Raw genomic sequence first — 26,228 nt, forward strand, 5'->3', positions numbered from 1 at the left:
TCTAGTTCAGTCTACTCCCTATCACCTGTCTTCTGTCAGTTACATGCACAACCAACCAATAAGAGAGCCATCGAATGGGGGACAAAATGGAGTCATTCCTCCTGCCACTCAGTATTTTCTCTTTCAGCTGCTTTTATACTGGGTTTTATACCTCAGAACAGGGAGTTGAAATGTGATATTTGTGTATTTTCAAGCATAGAAGTTCTGTGGAATAAGTGGGATTTACACAGAGTGATCATATTCCCCAGGATGCTTAGGACATTTGGTCCAACTCCACTATCAAAAAAATAAATGAAAAAAGAAAGCTCATGCAGACTGAAATGGGTCCAGGGTCAGTGGAGGTGGGTTTAGTCACTTCTAAGTTCCCTCAAAGTCCTTAATCTCATGCTTTGATGATTCTAAGTACAAAAGTAATAAGAGGTTATATTAAAAATTTTACCTAAGGAAGCTTTGACCTCCTTGTTTCTCAGACCATAGATGAGAGGATTTAACACGGGGATGACCACTGTGTAAAACACAGATACCACTTTGTCTTGGTCCATTGAGGAGCTGGAGCTGGGGCGCAGATACATGAACAGGATTGTGCCAAAGAAGATGGTGACCGTCATCAAGTGGGAAGCGCAGGTGGAAAAGGCTTTGTGCCTCCCCTCAGCAGAATGGACCCTCAAGATGGCAATGAGGATGTAGAGATAAGAAATGAGAAGAGTCAGGAGGCAGCTCAGTTCATTAAAACTGGCAAAAGCAAACATGACAATCTCATTGACATGTGTCAGAACAAGAGAGTTTCAGGAGGGGTAGAATGTCGCAGAAAAAGTGGTTGATGACATTTGAGTGGCAGAAAGACAGTTGGAAGGTGAAGCCAGTATGAATGGCAGCATTCATGAAGCCTGCAAGGTATGTGGCCAACACCAGGAGGACATTAAGATGGGGGGACATAGTGACTGTGTAAAGGAGAGGCTTGCAAATGGCCATGTAACGGTCATAGGCTATCACTGCCAACAGGAAGCCCTCAATGCCAGCAAAGGAACCAAAAAAGAAGACTTGCACGGCACATTCATTAAATGAAATGACTGGGTTCTCCACCCAGAAATTCACCGGCATAGTAGGGGTAACAACAGAAGAATAACAGAAGTCAACAAGGGACAGGTTACTGAGCAAAAACTACATTGGGGTGTGGAGACATGAGTCAATCTTGATTAATAGGATCATGCCAAGATTTCCAAGCACAGTGATCGTATAGACAACTAAGAACACCATAAAGAGAAGGCACTGTAGCTCTGGATGATCCCTGAATCCCAGGAGAATAAATTCAGTCACTGTTGTGTGATTTCTCATACTTTTCTCTCAGAATGGATAGTTCATCTGCTAGGATAAGAAAGAAACCAAGGAAATAAATTGTACAAAAAAAATACCAGAAAAATCAAATAGTTCATTCTCTGCTATAGGTAAGATTACCTCTTAAGATGTCCTGAGGACATGTGTAATAAACATCTTTACTTTCTTATTATAGTAAAAAAATGACAAGATTCTGTAAGTAAACTCAGTAAACTATTTTATTTAAAAATTAATGTGTGTGTGTGTGTGTGTGTGTGTGTGTGTGTTTGTGAGGTCTTTGATGATCAACCCCTATTTGTCCATATTCTACCGTAACTCCCAACTTTTCTCCTCTCCTCCCTTGATCCTACTGCCTTCACCACTTATCATCCAATTTCCTTGCATTTGCCATGGTAATTAAAAATCTGATACAGTTGAATATATTTGCTGTATCCAATTCTGTTTTTCCTGTTTTCTCTTAAGCCATCTCTAATCAGGTTTTCACCCCATTACTCCATGGAAACTGCTCTCACCAAAGTCATCAGGGTCTTTATATTTTGGCAAATCCAGTGGTCAATTCTCTGTGCTTATCTTGTTGATCTATCAATAACATTTGACAGAGTTGATTGCTTACTATTCCTTGAAAGACTTTCTTCTCTTATCTTCCAAGACACTAGACTCTGAGTTTTCCTCCTACCATATGGGTTGCTCCCCCTCAGACATCTTTGCTTTTTCCTCCTCTCTCTCTGACATTTAAGGTTGGAGTAGATGAGAGTTCAGTCCTTGATCTTCTTCTCTTTTCTACCTACACTCTACTTTGGTGATCTTATTCAGTCACATGGCTTTAAATACCATCTATATATCTATAACTCTTGAATTAAGATCTCCAGCCCTGACCTGTCTTCCAAACCCCAGACTTATAATAAAACTGGTTACTCATATCTCCACAGGAATGTTAAATAGCAACTCAACATAACCCAAAACTAAATTCCTCGTGCCCTCTTTTGATTTACTGCAAACAAGTATTCCCTGTCTCAAGTCAGTGTCAAATCTATGCTTCCATTTGCTTAGATTAAATTAAATGAACAGATAAGTAAATATTGGAGAAATTAATATATTCTCTTTTTCACACACTCCGTAACCAGTTGATTAAATAATTATGTTGGCTTTTACCTTCAAAACATCTATATCAATAATCCAACTACCTCCTACAACCTTCATTCCTACCACCAAGGCCCCAGAGTCAACAACATCTCTCACCTAGATGACTGCAAAAGTCTTTCAACTGATCTTTCTATCTCAAAAATCAGCTAAAATCCTACCCTGCAAAATAACCACTTTTAAAAATTTGCAGCCATCTTATAGAGCTCTACTTTATGCGTATATATATACAAATACTTGCATTATATATGTAATAAACATATAAATTGACATAAATGAAATTATACTCTATGTGACACATATGATCTTATATATGTGTGTACGTATTTATGTATGTATATATATTTATGGATATGTATGTATGTACAGAAATGTACGTGTGTATATATGTATATATATATACAAACATAAACACACACACGATGAAGGCTGAAAATTGTGGTCATTTTCTCAATTTGTGCATATAAGAGCATAAAATTATTTTATCTAATGACCTTTAGAGGGCCTTAAATATGCCAAGTGTTTTGGCACTCTTTCTAAAATTACTTAAATTTGCCTGTTTTGCACACACACACATGCATATGTATATATACCTATAGATATACATATATACATACATTTCTGTATGTATGTATATGAGTATGTTGAATATTCTATAAAATTCTTGTCTGTTATTAGTGATCCTAAATCCCTGTCTTCTAAAAAAAATCCATGTTCATTTAGTTGGTAACACGAAATTCAGTGTTTCAGACATATTCCAATTGAGATGTTTAGTCTTAAGTACTTGAATGTTTTTTTGAGTTCCTCTGGGAAACTTTCTATATCTGAACACTTTGAGATAAATTAAATCATCTTACCTTTTGTCCTTAAAAAATACACTGGAAGTAGAGGTGTTTATTAGTTTAATTTTGTTTTATTTATTGGTTTTGGAGACATACAAGTTTTCTGTCTTACAATGTGCAATTTATAGCTTTGATGAAAATGGAAGTGTCATAAAGGATTCAGCTATGACAGAATTAAGGCATGGTTAATTAATTCCACAAAGAGTAGAAAACACTGCTTCTGAATCTGAGGCAGAGAGTCAGCCTTATTAAGGCTGTGATCATTCTCTTGAGAAAAAGTCTAAAGCTTGAAATGAGCTAATCCAAAATTAAAACATGCATTTATTTTTCACTGATAATTGCACTACATTCTCTCTAGTGAACCACTTATACCCTGGAGAGTAAATTAGGCATTTAGAGAAGTGCAGAAACTATTTCAAGGTCCTGAGACTCCATCGAGCATAACCTTGAATTAAATGGTACAGGATTGGTCAGATCCTGCCTCCAAATTTCAGAATTCCACTTAAAATATAATCCCTACTCGTTTCTACTAGAATACAGCTCTCATTGCATTCACTAGTTAATTCATTCAACAAATATTTAGTGAATTTGTTTTAGGGAGCAGACAGTATCCTTGGTACTGGCAGAGTAGACAACAAAATCAGTCTTGTCCATTCCTTCATGCAGCTTACAGTCTGGAGTTGGGGAGAAACAGTTCTTACAAAGTGATAAGATAAAGTCAAGTCTAAAACCTATTTATGAACTGTTTGATCTGCCACTTTCTCCAAATACCTTCCTGAATACAGTTTTTTCCCTCCTTTCATTTACTCACTCTGGTCCACAATACTTGTCTCCTTACTATTCCTTTAACAAACCAAGAAGAATCCTGCCTCAAGGATGTTGTATGTACTGTAAGTATAGCTGGAATGCTCTTCCATAGACACTCATATGATATTATCCCTACTCAGACTTTGCCCAAATGTTATTTCCACAGAGAGCTCTTCTCTGATGTCACCACTCCCTATTTTATTGCCTGATTTATTTTTCTTCAAAGCACCACTCATATCCATGTTAAACACGCACACACACACACATCTATGAATATATGTATGCACATTTGGTATAAACAATAAATTCTTCCTCACTCAAATATAAGTTACATGAGATCATTGTCAGTGTTCTTACCTGTTATATCTCCAGTACATGTTACAGAAATCCAGACATTTGTGACAACATGGATGGACATTGAGGGTGTTATGCAAAGTGAAATAAGTCAGAGGGAGACGGTCAAATACCGTATGATCTCCGCCATTAAGTAGTAGATAATAACAAACAAACACATAGAGACAGATCTTGGATTGGTGGTTACCAGAGGGGAAGGGAGGAGGGAGGAGGGCGAAAGGGATAATTCGGCACATGTGTGTGGTGATGGGTTGTAATTAGTATTTGGGTGGTGAACATTAATAGTATTTTTAACAGCTTTATTGAAGTATGCATATGCCCAAATTCGTCAAATTATATACATTAAATAAGTGCAGATTTTGTATATCAATGAACAGTTTTTGAATGAATTATGAGTAAATAAAGATATAAAGGGTGTCCATTTTCTTGGAAGTATTACACAAATTAAGGAAGTATAACACAAAATACCATTTAAAACTTAACATGGAAAAGGGCATTTTTAAGCCCAATGACATATGGATATGACGCTAAGATACAGACCCTGCTACGAGTACAAAAGTTGTCATTATTTTATAGGTGTATGAGTACAATAACTAAGTAAAGAAAGCTAAATTCTTAATCTGTTTATGTGTCCAAAAATCCCTAGACATCAGGTTGTCAATTGAATATACTAATCTGGAATTCAGGTGAGAGGTCAGGGCTGGAGCTAAGCATTTTGGAATCATTGCACTATTCTTAGATCACCTAAGAGGGGGGGTGCAGATGGAGAAGCAGTGCACCAATGAACCAATGTAAAGGATTAATTCTATGGCTCCAAGATTTGGAGACCAGGATGAGGATGAAGAGCCAGCAAAGTTATCTGTGAAGATGTGGCAGTGGAGCGAGAAGGAAAATCGGCAGATTGACGCGAGATAGAAACCTACAAAGGGGTTTTATTTTGGGTAGCTGAAGGAATTAACCATGGTAATCCTCCTGAAATAGCAAGCAAAAGTAACGTAGAAGAGCTACCTTTGCGTGCAGTAGTGTTCAAGTCTCATGTGTCCTTGGTTCAAGGAGGGGTGGTACAGAAATACAATCAGAACAGTTATGGGGCATGAGGAAGTAGAGACAATGACTAGAGATAGTTCTTCTGAAAAAATTAATTGTAAAGGGAGCAGAGAAATAAGTTGGTGACTGGATGGCACTTTCAGCCAAGGAAATTGTTAAGAAGAGTGATACCAGATGCTGTTTGTAAACAGATGAGACTATTCCACTAGAGTTTGAGAAACTGATGCTTAGGGAGAGTAGAGATATAATTTCTGAAGTAAAGTTCACGGAAAGCCCCAAAGTTGTGAAAGAACTGGTCTTAGGTAGAAGCAGGGATATATTATCCATTATGACAGGTGGGATGAAAAGTATATATATAAAGATTTAGAGGTGATAAGATGGGGATGGTGTTATCTAATTGTTTATATTTTGGAGGATGAAGTATGAGAAAAGATCAGTGACAGAGTGAAGTACTGGGGGATGTTCTCTAATTGCACTAAGCAGCCTAAGTGGAGGACAGAGAAAATAAACAATTAAGTTTAACTAAATTGGGATTTAATTAGATGAGTAGAATGGAGAGAAAGTAGAACCACGGAATTGAGAGTGATTGAGAATGAGTCATCATATGATGGGCCATGGAATCTCAGTTGGGCAATGAGTGAAATGTTGATGTGAGAGTAGTGATGAATAATGATAAAGGGCCATTTTTCTTAGATTGGTGAAACAAGAAGCAGGTAAGGCATGGATACTACAGTAGATGAGTCAAAATGAAAGAGAACATAAAGGAGGATGCCAGCCATGATACAGTCTTGAATGTCTTTGAGACAAACTGTGGTTAACAGATAAAAGTGGAAGTTATAAGGAGATGGGAGGACAGTTCAGAGTGGACAGGATGAGTTAACCCCTCCTTTGTGGTCTCTAACAAATTTTTCAAGGGTGAGGAGGTCTCACTTGCAGCATGAAGGGCACTGGTGCTCTCCCTCATGGTCTGCAGTGGATAGTGGAATGGAAAGAAATAGGGAGTAAACATTTACCTGATTCCAAAACATTAGGCTTCCTTCAACATCCCGTCTCATCAAAAAAGGTTGTTTCCCCTCTGCTCCAACATTGACAGCCCCCCAATCCACTACAATGAGCAATAAATAGATAATTTAATTTGAGAAATGTTTATTGAAAACTACCTGAAAGATTATGAGAGGTAGAGATTAAAACGTTAAAGTACATGATTACTACCCTCAAAATATTCCAATTAATTCAAAAAGTCAGTAAACTATTGCTCTGTTAATTGCTGTGGTACCCATATTATTATAACACCTGATAAGACTCTTTCTTGTATCTTATTTGGTACCCTTGACATCCATGTGAGTGAAATAGTGTTATTATTTATAATGGATGCTGTGGTATACTACCCATATTTGCCTTTCAGGGTTGAAGTATTTACTCGGCTTCCAAGTGAATTGGCAACTGACACTTCACAGCTGAGTTCTGTTCTCGGAATGTCCCTGCTGAAAGATATTGCCATGCCCAAGATTACACCCCTTCCCGGTGGGTAATCCATATCCCAAACTGCTCATTGTGGAGGCACAAATACCTGGCCCTTTTTTCACACGTTAGGATATCTCCGAAGGCTCACCTCAGGTCCAGAGCTCCAAGTGGAATCAGTTGAGCACTGTGTTGCAATTTCATCACAATTCAACATTTTCTACCCAATTCCCTCACTCCCTTACAGGTATGGTTCCGGAAACACTCTCCAATAAACCTCCTGCATAAATATCAGTCTCAGAGTCTGTTTGCCCAGATCCCAATCAAAGACACCAACATATTATAATAAAACTAAGATTAAGAAAAGCTAAATACTAAAATTAAAACTTAAACCCAGATCAGCCAATTTCAACTATTTTGTTGCTTTATCAGATACTACCCTCCCCCACTGTGTTGATTCATCATATAGGCCTATTGACACACATTTAAGACACCAAGAGATTAAGAAGCAGACCTCATTTTAAACAATCTACTTTAACACAGAAAAAAAGCTTAAGCAATCAGACAATAAAATTAATATGAAAATATATTTTCTTCTACATAACAGGATGATGTGTAACACGCCTTTACAGTATGTGTTTCTGTAAGATCTTCTTTAGGGCCCCTTTCACATCCTTATTTTTCAAACTGTAGATGAGAGGATTTAGCAAAGGGATCACTACCGTATAAAAGACAGAGACAATCTTGTCCTGCTCCATTGAGTAGCTAGACGTAGGGCGCAAGTACATGAAGAGAATTGTCCCAAAGAATATAGTGATAGCCATGAGGTGAGAGGCACAAGTGGAGAAGGCTTTGTGCCTGCCCTCTAACGAAGGCATCCTCAAGATGGCAATGAGGATACACAGATAGGAAATGAGGACAATCATAACACAGCTGATCACTATAAAACTAGAGAAAGACATGATCACGATGCCATTGATGTGGGTGTCAGAGCAAGAGAGTTTGAGCAGAGGTGGGGTGTCACAGTAAAATTGGTTGATCCTATCAGAGCCACAAAATGATAATCTGAAAGTCATTCCTGTGTGTATGGCTGCATTTCTAAAGCCTGCTAGGAATTAAGTAGTGACTAGCAAGGAGCAAATTCTCCCAGACATGAGCACTGGGCATAGCAGAGGATTGCAAATGGCTGCATTGCGGTCATATGCCATCGTGGCCAACAGGAAGCACTCAGTCCCCAGGAAGGAGCCAAAGAAGTAGAAGTGGGCAGCACATCCACTGAAAGAAATGGCCTTATTCTCAGCCACAAGGTTCACCAGCATCTTAGGAGTGACGGACGAAGAGCAAGAGGCATCAACAAAGGAGAGGCTCCTGAGAAAGAAGAACATGGGAGTGTGGAGATAGGGATCAATCTTAATTAACACAATCATCCCCAAATTACCCACCATGGTTGCCACATAGATTAACAGAAACAATCCAAAGAGGACAACTTGGAGATCTGAATTGTCTGAGAGTCCTAAGAGGAAAAATTCTCTCCCTTCTGTTTGATTCCTGCCTTGGACTTCTTTCATATATTCGATCATTTGAGCTGCAATAAGAGAGAAGACAGAACATGGCGTTTGGTCACATGAATACATGACAGAGCTATAAACATCTTTTTACTGACATACATGCATACAAATTCTAACAGAAGAGTGCAACGTGAAAAACATAGTAAAACGTGTATTGGACTTGTCAAATCAAAAGACTGTGCCTGAGATCTAGGTGTGCTATCTACTAACTAATGACCTTGAAATAAGTGCTTCATACCCATTAACTAAGACCAAGCTCGCGTTAGCCGTTTGTCGAATAATTACAGGATCTTATTTCTATGATGTATTTCTCTTCTTTATTGGTGATAAATAAATTAATTGATTTATTAACATGCCTTCTAGACACAACTTCTGGAGCAAGAAGGTGAAGTGAATTCAGACCACTGACTATTCCTCCGCAGTACTAATGGAATGTATAAAAACTATTGAAAGTTAGCAAAATTAATCAACAGTGTCCAACAAGAAGAAAATAATTGAATTTCCTGGGGGAGAGGAGAACTTGAAAAACTGACGACCAAGGAGAGAGACAGAGGATGGTCCCATGCAGCTAGCATGGCTCCAACCTTGCCCTAATTCCCAGCATCTGCATCTACAGGAAAAAAAAAGTGTCAGTTAAGTATCAAGAATTTTGAATAACTCCCTCCAATATTTAGAGAATCAGATTGTAAGAATAAGTAGACATTCCAGATGAAAGTAATAGAACAAGCCACGGCAGTGGAAACCCCTACTTAACACTCTGATTCACAGGATCACAACAGAACCAGAAAACACCAGCAGCAGCACATGGAATATTCCAGCCACCATACTGAATTGGAGGAATAATTTACCACCAGGTCATCTAAGTGGGAATAAGAGTCACCCCTTGCAATGTGTAATGAAGCTGAATACAGGGCCAAAAAAAAAAAAAAAAGAAAAGAAAAGGAAAAATAAAATTCAAAATAGATGCCCAGCCTACGTCTTCCAAAGAAAAGTTTAAGCAACAGCTCCAGTGGAATTCCCCCCTTTCACTCCAATCCCCTATCCCTTCCTTGACTTCAGATTATCGAGCAATAGATAAAACTGTACTAGGCTACCTGTCAAATCATAGCTCAGACAAAGTGTTAAATCCTTTATCACTCACTGGAGAAATTTATTTGATACTGTATAAAATTAAAACATAGGACCAAAGTAACACAATGGCTGTGCTAACATTGGAGAGAATAGATCTACTGAGCACAACTGGGGAGAAGAGCGGGCAGGAACTGGTTCCGTTCTCACAGACACTGCCGTACACAGAAGTGCCTATCCATGCTCTGCTCCATCTAGTTTCCGTTGGAATAGGGGCTCAACATCCCAACCAATAATAAAACCTGGGTTTTTTATACAGTATTATAATGCTTCAAAGTGTTATTGCACCTATTATCTTATCTGAGCCTCACCACAAATCAGTGAAGGAGATAAGCAGATATTATCCCAAGAGTATTAATAAGATCATCTTTTGTTAGACGAAGTCAGTGAAGTATAGGGCTTTCTCAGATAATTGGTGGTGAATCCTGAGCAGGAACATAGGTCTCTTGATGCAAAATTATTTGCATGCAATATGCATTATTGCATTTGCATGCAATAATGCATGCATGCATTATTTCCTCAACACTACATCAACTCTCTCCCTGTTTCACTGGACAAATATACAGCCTAGGTCCTCTTCCTTGGAATAATCTTGCTGTTTGAGCCTCAAAAGAACAGCATCTCCAGAAAGGAAGTAAAAATAAGGAATGGATCTTTTTCTCCCATCCTCAACCACAAAGTTTCCCTAAGAGTATTATTTTATCAGAAATAGTGAAAAAAATAAAATGCCACAGACATTTTTTTGTGTGTGTGCTAGACACACAAAGAAAGGTAATGATGAGTAAAAGTAACAAGTACTAAAATATGTTGAGCATTTCCTATGCTCTACAAGCACTGTGCTAAGTATTTTTTCCTGCAGTGTTTTATTTAAATCCTATGAGATAGACAACATTTTAATCCTCTTTTTGCACATAAAAGGTACAAAAGATTTGTGACTCTTTCTCAGAATCACAGAGTTAGCCTAATAGAGTCTAATTTATACCCAGCCAATGCAACTCTTAGTCTCTTAACACTTGAGGTAATTTAGAATGACTTTCTCAGTAACAGATGTGAGCACTAATACACAGAGCAGTTGATACTGTAATTCTCAGAGCTTCATTAATGTGCTAGAATACATTTAGTTACATTAAAAAATCTCCTTAAGAGAAAATATAATTACAATTACTAAAAATTTCTTTTGTAGAATTCATGTTCATTAGTTTGCACTATTAGCAAAATACCATTTGTTTTACATCTGGTGCTGTGAATTGCATGTTTTCTCCTCCCCTCTACTTTGTCAAATATATTTCTCTGCTTCTCTGCAGGAATACCCTTACTCCTGGTGAGATTTTGCAGTCAATCCTCTAGTCCAGAGACTCTTGATCTGGGTTTTTAATTTCTAGGAGTTTGTGAAAATAATAATGAGATTTCCTGAAAAATCTGGTGTTTAAAAAGGCCTGAAAATCACATTATTTATTGCTGCCTTTATTTCTCCTAATGATTTACAAATCTTATAATAATAAAAAACAACAGAGTATTTATTTATCATACTTTCTAGCCATTCAGTGTTCTCAGAACTTTGGGCCTATGGGTGATTGGAGAAATTAACAAGATTGCGAATTATTTTTTAGGTCAGTAAGTTACATGGGCAAAACCCTTTATAGCTTTTTCTTACCTTTCTTAACTGCTTGACTTCTATTTGATCCCTTTGCTTGTTCCTGTCCAGTGCCTAAAATCAGCAAAAAAGAAACAAAGTAAATAAAGCCTTCTTCTTAGAGGAGGCACTCACTCTAATTCTCCCAGGTTAAGCAGGAGGCACAGTTGGAATGGACTTTAGACACCATCCGTTAACAGAGATGGGAAAACTGAAACCCTTTACACCTTCCCTGTGGTAGGAGAGTTACTCTGCATTCAGCAGAGTAACTTTCTTTTACTTTTCCTTAAAGATAAGTATCCCAATTTGTTAAATCAGAGTAAAATAACATTTCAAAATAAACAATAAACAATATATCCCTGCAGGATATATATTCCATGACAAGTTAATAAGAAAAAGATCTGTGAAGAAATTCAAATTATGTAAGAAACATGCCCTGGAAAAATGGACACAAAATATGAATAAACATTTCACAAAAATAGAAATGCAAATGGCCCTTAAATATTTGAAAATATATTCAACCTTTATATCAGTCAGAATCCAGCTAGCAGACAGAAAACCACACAGTAATTCTATCAGATAAAATTTAATATAAAGACTTACTACCTGGCAACAGGGGATTCACTATCAAGTGATCAGGAAAAGTCCAAAGTATACAGGAAGAACAGATACAGGGAGCAGCTACTACCTCTGGGGCTGAGGCAGAGCACCAAGGGAGAACAAACTTGGAAGAGGACCCCATCTCCAAGGCTCCTTTAGAGGTGGTTGTACTGGGTGTGGCTGTAGCTTGCTATATGGCAGAGACATTCCCTGGCCAGGACTGCCAAACAAGAAACCACTCAGTAGGGTTCCACTGAAACTCACTGGGTAGCCACCCCCTGGGGTGCCAGCAAGACTTACTAGAAAGTCACCTCTGGTGTGCTGATGAAACTTGATGGGAAGCTACTTGTGGGAGTGCTGGTCAACCTTTATGAAGGGTGAGCACCACTGGGTATCCCACATGCTACTGGCTACTACATGCCATCGAGTAACAGGGAAAGAAGACATCAGTATTAGAAAGAGAGCCTTTTCCTTCCGCAGTGTCCCTCCAGTGTTCTCCACTGATTAGCTTAATATTGTCCAGCTGCAAAAGGGGAAGTGTTTATAGTGTCCAGGTCCAATATCACTAAAGCAAGGCAAATGTGGATGGATTTGGAGCTGAGAGACAAAAAATTTACAACTGGTATATTATTCTCAATGAGAAAAAATGCAAATTACGACTACCTTCAGAGAATATTTTCCAAATTTTAGATGGTCCTATATGTGTGTGTGTGTATATATATATATAGAGAGAGAGAGAGAGAGAGAGAGAGAGAGAGAATAGGTAGGTAAATTTAGATGAGAAATACAAATAGTTGACAACCAATTTTATTGAAAAGACTGTGGGGAAATAAGCACTCTTGTACATAGCTGGAAGGAAACTGGAATATTTAGCAAGTTGCATATTAAATTTCCCTTTGACCCAACAATCCAACTTCTAGGAACCCACTCAGGTGATGTACTGGTCAAAGAAGGAAAAAGCATATGCGTTAGGCTATTTATTATTGTATTTTTTTCTTCTAATAGCAAAAGATCAGAACCAACTCAAATGTCTAACAGGAAACTTTATAAATAAACAATGGTACATCCACACAATGGATTATTATGCAGCTAGACAAATGAGAGACAAATATTTCTTTCAAACCAAAGTTTGACTTGAAAACAAATATTATAGGCCGGCCCGTGGCTTAGCGGTTAAGTGTGTGTGCTCCACTACTGGTGGCCTGGGTTCGGATCCTGGGCGTGCACCGACGCACTGCTTCTCTAGCCATGCTGAGGCCGCGTCCCACATACAGCAACTAGAAGGATGTGCAACTATGACATACAACTATCTACTGGGGCTTTGGGGGAAAAAAAGGAGGAGTATTGGCAATAGATGTTAGCTCAGAGCTGGTCTTCCTCAGCAAAAAGAGGAGGATTACCATGGATGTTAGCTCAGGGCTGATCTTCCTCACAAAAAAAAAAAAAAAAAAAAAACCGAAAAAGAAAACAAGTATTATAGGTAAAAGAACATGTCAGTGTTATTAGGAATTAACTTTTCATCATAAAATGAGATTTAAGAATAAAATTAAAGTAGCTGGATTGAAAAAAAACAAGATCCAACTACATGCTGTCTATAGGAGCCCACTTTATGTTTCCGGACATACAGAGGCTGAAAGTGAAGGAACGGAGAAAGGTATCACAAAGATTCTTTTTATTAACTTCAATGATTTTATTTTTGAATCTCTTTTTTTTTAGAAGGAAAATTTCTCTCAAATAATAGAGCATTTCCAAATTAAGTGGCTTTTTAAAAAAAATTGTATAGGTAGGGAGATTTTACAACTGCCCATTTTTGTTTTTCTTTATACAACAGGAAGCTGAAACAAAGTTGCATGCCATCTCTTGAAATTAAATAAAGGTAAAGCACACATATTTTTTACTAACTTAATCTCGTTTTTAATGTTTGAATTTTATCTTTCCTTCATCCTATTTTTCTTACAAATATATACATGAGATAAGAAAATAAAATTTTTTGGTAAGCTACCCTAGATATCTTCCTGGAATAAGAATCTTTGCCTTATGAATGGCAGTCTTCTCACGATTCTTATCAAAGGAGAAAAAGCATGAACACCACACTCAGACAGATGAGTGTTTCCATTCTCAATCTACCACTTTTTTTTTTTTTTGTGGGGAAGATCAGCCCTGAGCTAACATCCATGGTAATCCTCCTCTTTTTGCTGAGGAAGACCAGCTCTGAGCTAACATGTATTGCCAATCCTCCTTTTTTTTTCCCCAAAGCCCCAGTAGATAGTTGCACCTCATAGTTGCACATCCTTCTAGTTGCTGTGTGTGGGACACAGCCTCAGCATGGCGGGAGAAGCGGTGCGTCGGTGCGGGCCGGGGATCCGAACATGGACCACCAGTAGTGGAGCGCGCGCACCCAACTGCTAAGCCACTGGACCGATCCCTACCATTTCTAAGTTGTGTGGTCCTGGAAAAATTAAATAACTCGCACTCACTTCATCTCTAAATCAGTGAGTCATTCACTTCATCTGAAACCAGAGGCAATAATATTATCAGCAGAAGATTCAATTGATCGCACATGTGAAAGTCCCTGCAGTGTCTCTAGCAAATAAATCTTCTCAAAAATTGTTGGTTTCCTTTCCCTGTTCACCAAACTATGGTCTCAAAAAAGCTTAAATCTCATTAATTTGTTTTGTGATGTTAAATTTCAGACACATGTCCCTTACACTGTATTAAGATAGTTTAAATAGGGATATGCAACATGGAAGTTAAATAAATATAATCATATAAATGTATATAGATGTAACATGGAAAGAATCAGCCTCTTTGAAAGGAGTTGCAGGCATCAGAAAATAGATCTTTCTAAATTACTGTCAAAATCACACCATAGAGGCAGCTTTGAGACAGCCCTGGTGGTCTAGTGGTTAAGATTCAGTGCTCTCACCACCACAGCCTGGGTTTGTTTCCAGATCTGGGAACCAGACCACCCATCTGTTGGTTGTCATGCTGTGGTGGCTGCATGTTGCTATGACGCTGAAAGCTACGCCACTGGTATTTCAAAAATCAGCAGGGTCACCCATGGTGGACAGGTTTCAGCGGAGCTTCCAGACTAGACAGACTAGGAAGAAGGACCTGGCCACTCACTTCCAAAAAAATTGGGAAAATCCTATGAATAGCAGCAGAGCACTGTCTGATATAGTGGTGCAAAAAGACCAGGCAGGGTTCTGTGCTCTGAGGTGCACATGGTCCCTAGGAGTCAGGATCGACTCCAGGCACTAACAACAACAACAAGGCAGCTTTGGGCTGGTAAAAATATCCCTGTAGCACTTATGGTTGATTCAATCATCACCACCAGAGTGACTGGAAATCCCCCTGTGCTTCCTTCTTTTATCATTAAGGCTTAAGGAGGAGAAAGTGAAATTCCTCAGGGGATGACAGTTCATCAAATCTTTGGGTCTCCTATGAGTGCAGAAAGCATTTCATCACATTTCTTCTGAGGCTTACTTGTGACTCTGAGACTGAAATACCTCCTGCACAAGGGAACAAAGGTGGGATGAGCAAGCAGCTCAGAGACCACTATCAGAGTGGTTCATCATCATTGGATTCTTCTCAGAATAACGTTCAGTAGAGTTCATTGAGAGAACAGGAGACAGTCAACCCCACCAACAGGTAGAAAACCGTTCAAGTCACAGGTCAATATTTGGCAAAGAAAGAGAAAGAGATGTGACCTACTGGGAGTGGAGCATCACACTGCCCAGTGCTCCTTTGAGCATGCATTTGCTTGACACCAGATCCATGCCATTTTAAAGTTTCAAAAGGAGAAATGGACTATGGGTTTGGATTTTAGGTATCTCATAAGAAGTCTGAATTCAGAAAATACTAGAATTGGAATGTTCCAAAGAGTTTTTATTCTCCAAACCATTCATTTCACAGGTAAGGAAACTGCAACTAATACAGCAATTCATCAGTTAATTAGTGCAAAAAACAAAACTACAGCCAGGATTCCAGACTCTTACTCCAGTATTCCTTTCCTATAAACGTGCAAAAGCTGGTAATACTTAGAAATCTAAAATATATTTGGCCTGTATCTGCTTCTGTAAGGCAATACTTTTGCTGATCTTTTAGAAATATCCAAGTTTAGTAACTGTGGAATATGCTTATCTACTCACTATTGTACCATTTCTTCAAGAGTCAGATCTGCTGACTTTTAGCTACACGAGACTAAAAAGAAAAATATAAAAGTTTTCTTTTCTTTTGTCTTAATCAGCCTTGATTTTGAATTTTATAGCTACATCTCTACTTGTTTTATTGTTTAATAGAAGCGCTGTAGAATTAAAACCACGTTTTTCCTAAAGGTTAAGGCAGTCCGTGATTCATCACCCCACGGAATAAGCATTGAACATCTTTTTTTCTGGGAGTTATGAGTGTGCACGCATCTACCGAATTAAATCATCTATACTCACATACAATGGCCAAATGCATTGAGCACTTAGGACATCACAGTCACTGAATGACTGCACTATGTGTGTGTGTGTATGTATATTCTAACCAATTTTTTGTTGAAAGTTATTAAGGTAGGCATCAATCTCATTCAACAAATAAAAAACTGATTCCAAGAAGATAAGTAGTGTGCTAGAAATCAATAGTAGTAGGTGGCAAAGCCTGGATTTGTCTGTACACTATAAGAGAGAACAGGCAGGGTGCTTTATAATTGGTGAAATAATTCTCATATCCTTCCTCATTTAGCTGGAACCTTGATTCTGTCAGGGAGGAGAGAATGATTTTCTAATCACATATTCTAACTGAGCACAATGAATTGATCAGCACATACTCAGCTGTGGATTCGTCCTGACGCCCTGTGCCGTGTTCTTACCAGGCGTCTCATTTTCCTCTAAGTATCACCTCTGCATTTGCAAACTTGGTGTCTGGGTCTATTTCCTCATCTATAAAATTATGAGATTGGACTAAACGACTCCCTCCCATGTCAACAACAGGATTATTTACTCTCTCACTAAAGTGGAAGAACAGAGGAGGAATGCAAGGACTGTGGTAGATCTTTTGTTTTTTCTTTGTTCCTGGTGAATTATTTTCAAACTTCTATGTGAAGAAGTGGGGGAAAAAAACACAGCACTATATATGAAATTGCCAGTCCCAGATTCAATTGCTGATTCTGCAACTAACAAAATAACTAACAAACTGTGTGACTTTGCAAAACCCCTCACCCAAAGATTCTGTTTCCTCATTAATATAACCTATAAAGTGATATATTCATTCATGTGTAGTGAGAATGAGCTGAAGTGGGGGAGGTGAAAATAGTTTGCTATTTTTTAACAGCTTTATTGAGGTATAACTGACATACAATAAATTGAATAAATTTAAAGTATAACATTTGATATGATTTGATATATGTATGAAACCATGCTCCCAATCAACCCATTACCGCCAAAAGTTTTCTCATGCTCCTTGGTACTCTTTCTCTCCTGCTCCTCCTCACACACACCTCTACCCAGGCGATCATTGATCTACTTTCACTATTGATTAGCTTACATTTTCTAGATTTTTATAAATGGAATCAAATAAGATATACTCTTTTTTATCTGGCTGTTTTCTCTCAGCCTAATTATTTTGAGATTCATTCATCGTGTTGCATGTGTCAATAGTTTATTCCTTTTAATTGCAGAGTGGTATTCCATTTTATGGACACACTATAATTTGTTTATCTTGTCACCTAAGAATGGGCCTTTGGATTGTTCCCAGGTGTTTTAGAACAGTTGGATCATAGGATAGATATGTGTAGGCTTAATTTTATACTGCCGAAGTGTTTTCCAAAGCAGTTGTACTATTTGAAAGTTCCAGTTCCTGCGTTTCCTTGACAACACTTAGTATGGTCTGTCTTTTTAAATTTTAATCATTCTAACAGATGTGTAGTGACATCCCATTTTATTTTAATTTGTATGTCCTTACTACAACTGATCCGAGTATTTTTCAAGCATTTGTTGCTATTCATATATTTTCTTTGCTGAAGTGTGTGTTCAAATCTTTGGCCCATTCTTCTTGGATTGTTTTCTTATTGAGTTTTAAAGTTCTTTATATATGATAGATACCAGTTCTTTACAAAAAATATATTTTTAAAATAATTTCTCCAAGGTTTGTCTTTTCATTCTGTTTCCTAATTGACCTAATGTATGAAATGATGAACACATTCACTACATATTAAGAATGAATTGAATAAGAGTAGATATAAGTACTTTATAAACTATAAATTCTTGGGCATATAGATAGTGTTGATTACTCATTATTAGAGCCCCTTCTTTGCTGCAGTTGATTATATTCGGTGCAGAAATTGAGAGATGGGGGCACTATTGTCAACCACCCCAGGATTTAAGACAACTTATTGTGAATGTTCACACCCCCATGAAAGACACATTCTACTACTCTGCTTTCTATCTTTCTTAAACAGGAAACCAGTTAAAGTCGATACAGCCTGAGTTCTCACTTCAGGTTTAGGTAGAGGATGCTACTTATTTCTAAATTACTTTGTGTTTTGTTTTGGTTTAGTTTTGCCTACTTCCTTCTTAGAATTCTTCAATGGACCAGATATTTATCCAACCAAAGAGAAAAAAGTTGAACAAGTGCATGCTCCTGTGTGACCACAGAGTTGGATAATGCTCTCTCTATTCCCCTTGAGTGAGGGATGCTTGAATCTTAACTCTGAACTGAGCTGTACAGCAACCTGTTTGTTAGACAGTAGAATTATCTAAAGACACAGCTGTGGCTTCACCCTGATCATGTCCCATGCCAAACCTCTGGGTGTTTCTAAAGATCAGGGAAACCAAAAGACTAATTCTTTGTCCATGTATGATAGGCAAGACAGGAAGAAGAAAGGCAGACACAAAAATAAAGAGATTTAACCTCCACCAAATCATATACACAGAAGACAATAAAGTGAAACGGACTCTAGAGTTAGACAGACCCAGCTCTGCTACTTACTGGGTGTCGACTGTGTTGAAGTTACTTAATATTTAGTCTTGTTCTTTTCAGATATGAAATTCAGATAATGGTGGTAGCTACCTCATAGAGTGTTGTGGGGATGAAATGATGAAATGTGTGTAAAGCACTCAGTGTTCTGGCATAGATTTAACTCAGTCACTCTTAGCTTTTTAAAAATTACTATTATCCATTGCCTTTTTAAATATTTCTCACCCTATGTCCCAAGTATTTCACTTTCTGTATATATGTGGGTATGGTATATTATACTTTGAGATCCCTGAGTCTTTCATCTTTCTTTTTGCACCGACCTGCACTGAGAGTTGATGTTTATTCATTATCTGCATTTATATTTGCTTTGTTTTAGAAACAAGGAAGGGACACTCAAAACTGCTCTTCTTTACTAATTGATAAGACAGATAATTACACGGATCAGGTCAAACATTTGGTACCACATGATAAATGACCTCAGAGCATCAAGGTCTTTGGAGAAGCAGAATATACCATCCCTAAGACGCTAACACTTTCTCCTATTTTTACTGGGCACCTGGAGAGCACACACGATCATCACCTTCACCAAAGTCATTTGAATTATCCTAAGGGTCATAAAATCTAATTATTGGGAAGATTTTTAAGAATCACCCCAAATAATGCACTGAGTCCAGGCACACAAAAAATTGAAGAGATCGATAAAGAAAACCACTCAATGGTGACTGAGTTTATCTTTATTGGCATCACTCAGGACCCTCAGATGCAGATCATCTTCTTCGTGGTCTTCCTCTTGGTCTACCTGATCAACGTAGTGGGGAATGTTGGTATGATTATCCTGATCATGACAGACACTCAGCTTAACACACCCATGTATTTTTTCTTCCGCAACCTCTCCTTTGTGGACTTGGGCTACTCCTCGGCCATTGTCCCCAGGATGCTGGCTGACTTCCTAACAAAACACAAAGTTATCTCATTCGCCAGTTGTGCCACCCAGTTTGCTTTCTTAGTGGGTTTTGTGGATGCTTAGTGCTATGTCCCGGCTGCCATGGCCTATGACCATTTTGTGGCCATCTGTTGACCCCTCCACTACAGCACTCTCATGTCCAAGTGAGTCTGCTTGGCTCTCATGCTGGGCTCTTACCTGGCTGGTCTGGTGAGTTTAGTTGCCCACACTTCCCTCACCTTCAGTTGGAGTTACTGTGGTTCCAATATCATCAACCACTTCTTCTGCGAAATCCCACCACTCTTGGCCCTCTCTTGCTCAGACACCTACATCAGCAAGATCTTGCTATTTTGTCTATGTGGCTTCATTGAATTCAGCACCATCCTCATCATCTTCATCTCCTATGCCTTCATCCTCATTGCAATCATCAGAATGAGCTCAGCTGACGGCTGCCTTAAGGCTTTCTCCACCTGTGGGTCTCACCTCACTGGCGTCACACTTTTCTATGGCACAGTCGTGTTTACGTATCTGCAGCCAACATCCAGCTACTCCCTGGACCAAGACAAGTGGGCCTCTGTGTTCTACATGATTATCATCCCCATGTTGAATCTCCCTGATTGGTTTACAGAACAAGGATGTAAAAGCTGCTTTCAAAAAACTAATTGGAAGAAAACCTCAATAATAACAAAAAATGAAAATATGTTATCACCACAGGTAAATGGTAGTAGTAGAAGGATGGTGGAAGGAGATAGGAAATGCAAATAACTTTCCAATGAACACCACCCAAATCATCATCTATTTGCTGAGTGAATCTTAATTCCTAAAGAGTTTTTGGTAACTCTTAACCCTATGCTCTGAAGGAAATAAAAATTAATGTTTTGAAAGACATGCTGAGCAAGTATACATTATAAGTTATAATTGAAAGAGCAGTTGCTTTAGAATCAGGAAGATCTTTGAATCTCATTATCACATCTCTAATCAGTGACCTTGTTGCTAGAGGACTACTAAACAAAGCACTTTAAATCTCATTAAGTTCTTACAACAATTATTAGAGATAGCCATTATCCTCATTTTAAACGTGATAAAAATAAAGTTCAGACAGTTAAACAAATTTGTCAAAGTTAAGTGATAGAATCAAAAAACTGATCCAAGGTTTACACTTTCCATTTTGATTAATGACAAACATTCAGGCTTTGGACTATTTAGAAAGAAGCCCTCATCTAGGCTCTGCTATTTTCTAGCTATGTGATCTTGGGCAACTTGATCTCTGTAAGCCTCAGTTTCTTCATCTACTAAATGGGAGTAACAATGTTTATCTCTTAGTATTTTTCAAAGGATACGCTGTAATCTCTGTAAAGAATCTGTCAAATAAAAATACTTAAGAAACATTATTTGCTTTTATTTTTCATTCATTTCTATTTTAACTGTCCATAATTATGCTACCAATATGATGCAATAAAGAGAGGAAATTAATTTTTTTCCGTGTAGTTTGTGGTAGAGCATGCATATCAACTTATAATGGCAACAGAAAAATGCATAAAGTTGGATCACCTTGGTCTTAGTCTCACTCTCACCAATAATTATATCAGATAAATGCCTTAATGTCTCTGTACTTCAGTCTTTTCATCAGTAAAACAAGGACTATTATTTTTTTTTATTTTTTTTGGTGAGGAAGATTGGCCCTGACCTAACATCTGTGCCTCTATTCTGTAAGTGGGTCACCACCGTAGCATGGCTTGATGAGTAGTAGAGGTCCACTTCCAGGATCTGAACCTGCAAACCCAGGTTGCCAAAGCAGAGTGTGCCGAACTTAACCACTATGCCACTGGGCCAGCCCAAGGACTATTATTTATACCTTATCTATCCTATTAGTTTAAGTGATAAACCCCTTATGTTTGAAAAGACCTGAATTGTCTTTCATACATTAAAAACTTTGTCCAGTAATAAAATCATAACAAAGGTAAATATGTCAATCACGTTCTCTATAGTAGACTGCAAAAATCACATGAGTTGGTGTTTTCTTTAATCAACAAAGAGTTGGTATTCACTGTACTACAGGCTTAGAAAGGCAAAAATTGATGCGGAAGTGGCTAAGAAGGGATATATCAGAGTGAGATAAAGCTGAAATTCAGTTATGATTCCTCCTTGGATAAGCATAACCTATATAACCTCAGGTGAGATTTTTTTGAACAATGCATGCTTAAGACTTGGTGGACAATATGATTTTAAAGGAAGATAGAAATATAGATAGATAGATGATAGATAGATAGATAGATATTGATATAGATGCATTTCTTGACCTCATGCAATTTATATCCATAAGGAGATAAGATAAATGCAAATACCTTGATTCACAGGAAAAAAAAAATGAGTAAATGCCAAAAGAGAATTGCAGTCAAAGTGCTGTGGAAGCTCGCAATAGAAAAATAGCACTTTGTCCTGGGAGATCAAGATAATCTTTATGAAGGAGGGGACAACTGAGTTGTTTTTGAAGCATGGCTCAGAAATTAAAGAGGCAAATGAGACAGGGAATTCCAGAAGGAGAAAATATAGTGAACAAAGGCAAAAAGGCTGGAACCATGGCCCGTGTCCATGGGCCATTTTGACTGGGTGTCCAGTGGAAGGGTTTGATAGTAAAGCTGGAATGTAGCTCGAGATCTGGCACCAATTTAGGGGCACATGATTTTATTGCTTGGGGAGCAGGAAGTTTATCACTGGTGGATTCTAGAGAAGATTCCTCTTTGCTCCCTGAAATCCTGTCACTTATCCATTAGCAGAGCAACCTTTGGAGAAACCACTGTGCCATCACAGCCTGTAGGCTGGTAAATCTGAGTAGATTCTGGATACTTCAAGCAGGTTTTAGATGGTGTGTTTTTCTTAATTGGGCTTGGATAAAACTCGTACATTCAACCTTACTTCTGGTCTTCTCCCAGGGGAAAATTTAAACTTAAGTCCCTGCCTTAAATCTCTCCGTTAGAGAAGATAGCTGGAATTAGGGTCTAAGATTTCTTATCTATCCCATAGCTACCCTTCTTCCATAACTCAGGAGCTATAAAATTGCCAAATCCTTTTCTTAGCATTCTAGTCCCTCCTCTTCTTTAAATCACCTTGCTGATGTTATTCCTCCCTGCTTTCACTGTGCAACAGATTCTTTTGTAAAACTATTTCTTGAATGACCTTCACATTTTTCTACCTCCGTATCCTTCCCAATTCTCTCCTCTCTCCACTCCCTCCTTCCTTGGTAGTCCTAACTCCGTCTCTCAGAATGTCCAAATTCTTCTCTTCCTTCAAAGACCAGCTTAAATACCACTCCTTGAAAAGCCCTCTCTGAGCTACTGGACTGGTTAAAAAACTCTCCTCTGAACAGCAACATCCTTTAATTTACAGCTTTCTTATGGTTGTGTGTGGATATTACAGTGATGCACATACATGTGCAAATTCCTAAAAGGCAGACACGGCTTAAGATGTCTCTGGGTTTCTCCCATTGCAATAGCGAGATCACCATGGACGCCTAAAGAATGCTTATGAAAAGAAAAGAGTCAGACAAAATGTTTGGTGGCTAGAATGTTTCAAACAGCTACATGCACTACAAAAATGTGCAGCCACATGAGGGACTCTGGAAGCAGCTGTGTTGGTGTCTGTGTGCTTAACGCTGTTAGAATAAGTGTTAACGAAACTAACAAGTCCCTTCACCAGGCCTGGTTCTAGAAGACTGGAATAGGAGCCCACAATGAAATCAACATTATGAATGACATCCACAGATGACATCTGGAATTCTACACTGTCAGCTTTATCCCAGACATTTCCTTCCATATCCCACCTCTCAGAAGTTCAAGTCCCATTGAACTCAAGTACACCATGAAATGTCTCACTTTGTATACTATTGCTTATCCTAGTCCTATGCTTCAGACACCACTAACTCACCTAGAAAACTCATACTTCTGTTTTAAGTCACAAATAAATCATCACCTCATCTATAAATCATTTCTGGTCTCACCTTCTGGGGTTTTCTTACCTGTCAAATGGTACCAATAATACCTAAACAAATGGTTGCAGTGAGAACGAAGGAAGACATTGTTACCATGGCCAGTTGTCCCTCTTACTCAAGGCAGTTTTGTTTTTCGCCTATTGTCCTGGAGTAAGCATCAGTAGTGCTACCTTTTACTCTCAACAGTGCCCAAGTTTAGATATTAAAATATATGAAAAAGCTAAGTAGTATATTTAAGCACTTTGGGGTTTAATTAGATGGCAGCTTTCCTCTGTGTTAGAGAATTACTGTAAACAGAATTCTGCTATAACATTAAAACCTTTATACAGTCATGCATCACTTAACAACAGGGATACATTAAGTTGAGTTGACTGCAGTGTCATTATGCAGCTCATGACTGTACTCCTTAACATGAAGGCTTCCTTGGTAGCCTGTGAGACTTTAAGGCAGTCTCATTTTTTATCCTCAAGTCCTGGGATAAGTGACCCACAAATGTTCATTGAACAAATGAATGACCACCACCTGCTGAACTAGAGAACTACCGAAACCTAGTCCCAATTCTGGGTCTCAGGAAACCTATTGAAAATATGCATAAGATACCAAAATTCATACGGCATTATTGGCATCATATTTTAAGATGATGAAACTGGATCTTTAGAAGTTTAAATAGCATGCTAATGTGCTCTTAGTTTATAAGTAGTACCACTGGGATTAGAACTAATTGCTACTGATTCCTAGTCCAGGGTTCTATAGAATAGGGAAATGTACAGCATTATAGAAAGTGAAAGGCATAATCAGAACTGAGGAAGAGGTTTGGAGAACCTCTGTAAAGGTCTAGTTTATGGCTATATTCAGTCTGATGATTTAATTAGATTGAGTAGTCAGAATTTAGACAGGATTGTATTGTAAAGCACTTGCTGAAAGACTCACATTTGCCTATGACTATGGCGAGCTGAATCTTTGCAAGATCCAATGGGCTAGAGAAGTCACCATAACGTGAATACGTGAGGAAAAGACACAAAATAGGAGATAACATCAAAGAAGCAGTTCGGCTTTCAGATTATGTGGAAAGAGTGGTATCGATGAGGAATAATTATTTAGTATTTTACCAATTCTCATACTTACTACCTGTAATACTAAATTCATATTTTTTTTTTTTTTTTTTTACTTTAAGAGCGAACATATCCATTAGGAAAGTTGGCAACGTGATGTATGATGGTAGTGGTTATTATATCCTCTGCACCTACAGTGATGACATTAAACCTTTCAACATTGCATTATTGTCCTTAAAATTAACCAACCAAATCCAAAAAGCGAAAATATAAAGCCATTTCAGAACAAATTTTGACAGGTTTATAACATACAAATTTTATAATAAATATAGAATAAATCTAGAGAGGATAGAGATAGCTAGATATAGATAAATAGAGAGATTGATTAATTGATTGATAGATACCTAAAGATCATCTAATCCAACAACGGTTCCATTTTGTAAAAAGGAATGAGGTTCATAGAAAAGCATTCTCATAATACACAATAAGACTGATTAGTCAAGCACTGAAAAAGTGTAGTTCATGACGGTAGTCCATTCTCTAATTATTTTGTCTCCTCTACGCTTTACTTTTATTTAAAAATGAACAAGGCATTTGTTAGTGTATTTCCTAGCTATGTTGTCTTTATGTTGCCATAATCCCAAACAAACGTAGAGAGTGAATAACTCAAGAGAACATTTGATCTTGTAAAGGACCAATAATTATTGAGTGCACCATTATTTGTGTTAGTCTAAAATTTTATTATTGCTGTTCTAGCAATGACTGTAGCATATAGTACATAGAAATATTAGTTAAATATCTTTAAGTGCTATGTTTTCCTTTTATGTCAAAAGAAGCAAATATAGAAAAGGAAGAAAATTTGGCTTCAAGAGGCTAGACAGAACTAGGATAGGACATGGGCTATTTGGATGGCATTATTTTTCTTAATTTATCTAACTCTAACTTACTGATCAAAACAAACTAGTCAAAATGAATTGATTATGTCAAGCAATTGGTCTAAATAATGACTTTTTAGAAAAACAACACAAAAATATTTATTCACACTTCTTTACATGTTTTGGCTGTGTGTAGCCCCTATGAGAATTTTGTAATTTTTTCTACTTTTTTTTTTTTTTTTGAGAAAGATCAGCCCTGAGGTAACATCCATGCTAATCCTCCTCTTTTTGCTGAGGAAGACTTGCTCTGAGCTAACATCTGTTGCCAATCCTCCTCCTTTTTTTCCCCCAAAGCCCCAGCAGATAGTTATAGGTCATAGTTGCACATCCTTCTAGTTGCTGTATGTGGGACACGGCCTCAGCATGGCCAGAGAAGCGGTGCGTCAGTGCGCGCCCGGGATCTGAAATCCCGCCGCCAGTAGCAGAGCGAGCGCA

At 37.9% G+C, this 26,228-nt stretch overlaps 3 pseudogenes; 1 reads left to right on the top strand and 2 right to left on the bottom strand.

The window, feature by feature from the left end:
* Positions 1-398: 398 nt before the first annotated feature.
* LOC131402729 (olfactory receptor 5AP2-like) lies at positions 399-1,335 on the bottom strand (annotated as a pseudogene).
* A 6,269-nt stretch (positions 1,336-7,604) lies between these two features.
* Positions 7,605-8,566, bottom strand: LOC131402728 (olfactory receptor 5AP2-like; annotated as a pseudogene).
* Positions 8,567-12,239: 3,673 nt separating this feature from the next.
* LOC131402720 (olfactory receptor 5AR1-like) lies at positions 12,240-21,244 on the top strand (annotated as a pseudogene).
* Positions 21,245-26,228: the final 4,984 nt, after the last annotated feature.

The sequence above is a fragment of the Diceros bicornis genome, unplaced genomic scaffold (genome assembly GCF_020826845.1).
Source record: "Diceros bicornis minor isolate mBicDic1 unplaced genomic scaffold, mDicBic1.mat.cur scaffold_241_ctg1, whole genome shotgun sequence".
NCBI classification, from domain to species: Eukaryota; Metazoa; Chordata; class Mammalia; order Perissodactyla; family Rhinocerotidae; genus Diceros; species Diceros bicornis.